At 44.1% G+C, this 3,229-nt stretch overlaps 1 non-coding gene across 1 annotated transcript; it reads left to right on the top strand.

The window, feature by feature from the left end:
* The first annotated feature begins 2,787 nt into the window (after window positions 1–2,787).
* On the top strand, window positions 2,788–2,947 carry LOC132589073 (U1 spliceosomal RNA). The gene has a single exon (XR_009556538.1). It is a non-coding gene; the product is annotated as a U1 spliceosomal RNA (small nuclear RNA).
* Window positions 2,948–3,229: the final 282 nt, after the last annotated feature.

The raw sequence follows: 3,229 nt of genomic DNA, 5'->3' as shown, positions 1-3,229 counted from the left end.
TCTGTCCACTGCAGCTCCAGGGCTGGCAGGATGGGGGCACCAAATTTGGCCTCCCCCCCCCCCCGTGGCACCTTCCTCCCTCCATTTTCACAATTTTAAGGCCTGGGAAGAGGCGATGAAGCACCTCCTGGGCTGTTTAAAGGCTGACTCCCCCCCGCCCCCGCAGATCAGCTGATCGGTGTGGAAAACTGCAGCAACACTGGTGAATGACCTGCTGAAAAAGCAATGCTATCCATGCCTCCTCCCCACTTCCTTCCCATGCCCAGGAAAGAAGTGGGGAGGAGGCAAGGGCAGCACTGCTTTTTCAGCCGGTTGCTCGCTGCTGCTGCTGCAGTTTTCCCTACTGATCAACTGATCGGCGGGGTGTGTGTGTTGGCCTTTAAAGAGCCCAGGAGGTGCTTCACCACCCCTTCCCAGGCCTTGAGATTGTAAAAATGGAGGGGGGAGGAGGCACCACAGTGTGTGTGTGTGTGTGTGTGTGGGTGTGTGTGTGTGCAATGAGGCTGCATTACTGATCTGTGGCCTGGGGGTTGGGGACCCCTGATAATACTGATTATGCTTTTGCTATTTTATTTTTGTAGTTAAATAGACTAATCACAATATCTAAGTAGCTAGCATCAAATAGTTATTAATTCAATAAACCCACAATAACAATAACAAGACGCTACATCGAGAGCTTGATCTGTTCAAAGTTAAGCACTGCCGGATCCCATTCATAAAGGACAAAGACATGGAGACCTGAAAAAGAGAACCCACAATGTGTGTGTTTTGCTCCTACTTTTTTTTACATTGCCTTCTACCACCACTCTCTTTTACTATAAATATGAACTTTATTTTGCATTTTGCATTTCAACTTTTATTTAAATTACCTGCTTTGGCCAGTACAATTCTTATGTATGTAGTAGGGTTGCCAATCCCCAGATGGGCAAATAAATATAGAACACTCTGTGAGGGTTTTTACTAATGCATGTAATACCAAAACACTTTTTCTAATAAACAATATTCAATAGTATTCCAAGAATTCTCTTTTCCAAATATTTGTGCAATGTTCTCTCTTGTTTGCAGAGCTACACAAAGTCCAAGAAATTCCAATAGATATGACTGCTGGTGTGGCTGCAAATGGACTGCGCTTCTGTCCTCTTTTTGGAATTCCTTCTTCAGGCAGCTCACCAAAAGGGTAAATTATTTAAATTGGCTGTGCTCTTGTCTCCATTAGATCTGGCTCAATGCTCCTATTTGCCCTGGGCTTCTCTTGAAAGCGCCAGACCATTATGTTTCACATGCATTAGTAAAAACCCTCACAGAGTGTTCTATATTTATTTGCCTATCCATACCTGTGAGCTCTCTATTTTGACAATCCCCAGATGGGGGCAGGGGATCCCCTGGTTTGGAGGCCTTCCCCCTGCTTTAGGGTTATCAGAAAGCAAGGTGGGGGGAGAGAAATGTCTTCTGGGAACTCCATTATACCCTATGGAGACCAATTCCCATATGATATAATGGAGAATTGCTCTGTGGGTATCTGGGGCTTGAGGGGCTGTTTTTTGAGGTAAAGGCACCACATTTACACCATAGGATCCAGTGCCTCTTCTCAAAACATCCACCAAGTTTCAAAAAGATTGGACCAGAAGATCCAATTCCATGAGCGCCAAAAGAAGGTGCCCCTATCCGCCCTGAGCCACTTGTTGGGAAGGGCGGGATAGAAGTCATTAAATAAATAGATAGATAGATAGATAAATAAATAAATTTCCAAATGGAGGGAATGCATTTAAAAGGTGTGTGGTCCCTTTAAATGTGATGGCTAGAACTTCCTTTGAAGTTCAATCGTATATGTCACAACCTTGTTCCTGGCTACATCCCCAAAGTCTCCTGGCTCCACCCCCAAAGTTCCCAGATATTTCCTGAGTTGGACCTGGCAACCCTAATATGTAAGGTTCTGTATTGTAGTACATTATTCCTACCCCCCCCCCCCAAAAAAAAAATTGCAGTGTGATGTCTCAGAAGGGGGATTTTTTGTACTCAACTTTACGTCACCCTGATTTAGGCAGTTTTTAATTCTCATTGACTTAGTACAACTCATTTTGTTTCATCACTGCCTTGATTGTTGTGATTCCAACTCCTTGTATATTGCTTCTATACAGATGTTTTGACCATTCTTTTTCTTTCATTTTATTATAGGAATGCTCTAACCAATGTTCCCTCTAAGCTGAGTTAGTGTGAGCTAGCTCATAGTTTTTTAGCTTCTGGCTCACACATTTTTCTCTTAGCTCAGGAAGGATGGCCCCAAAGCAAATTAATTTATGTAGTGGCAAAATCACTCACTCACAACTTTAAGAAGAAGGAGAAGATATTGGATTAATATCCTGCCCTCCACTCCAAATCTCAATCTCAGAGTGACTCACAATCTCCTTTATCTTCCTCCCCCACAACAGACACCCTGTGAGGTGGGTGGTGCTGAGAGGATTCTCACAGCAGCTGCCCTTTCAAGGACAACCTCTGCCAGAGCTCTGGCTGACCCAAGCCCATTCCAGCAGGTGCAAGTGGACGAGTGAGGAATCAAAACCGGTTCTCTCAAATTATAGTCCACACACCTAACTACTACACCAAACTGACTCTCAACTTTAATGCCAGTTGCTCAAGAAGTAGAATTTTTGCTCACCAGACTCCACAGCTTAGAGGGAGTATTGGTTCTAACCTGAATTGTTCCAGGATTTGAATGAGTGGAATGCTCTCTTTTGTTCCCATTCCACTCAGGCTTCTTCCATGGCCTTCAAATGTACTTTGTGAATTATACTTACCTGGCAGGGGAGACACCTTGATCACAAAGGAGGTTTTCCCAGGGTGAGGCTCATCCATTGCACTCCGGGTGTGCTGACCCCTGTGATTTCCCCAAATGCGGGAAACTCAACTTTGTGAATTATCAAAATGCTCCCTTTGCTTATTAGCTAGTGTCAATCTTTCTCCATTACCTGGCTGCTTTCTCCTTGTATCTATGAACAGTCTCTAGCTGTTATTGCTCATCCTCACAGCTCTCCAACAATGCATGCATGGACAGATGTTTTCTCTCCCATTTTTAAATTTAAAAATACTTACTTAGGTTACTGCCTTTTTGTAACCTCCACTGGGGTGAGAGACCTGTTAAGATAGTCTACCCCCATAAGATGATAGAGTCAGATGAATTTCTAATGGGCCTGGGGATGTTTCCTGCTGGGATTCCTGTTGGTCTCTGGAG

The sequence above is a fragment of the Heteronotia binoei genome, chromosome 1, assembly GCF_032191835.1.
Source record: "Heteronotia binoei isolate CCM8104 ecotype False Entrance Well chromosome 1, APGP_CSIRO_Hbin_v1, whole genome shotgun sequence".
Lineage (NCBI taxonomy): Eukaryota > Metazoa > Chordata > Lepidosauria > Squamata > Gekkonidae > Heteronotia > Heteronotia binoei.
This window is presented reverse-complemented; position numbering and strand designations above follow the sequence as displayed.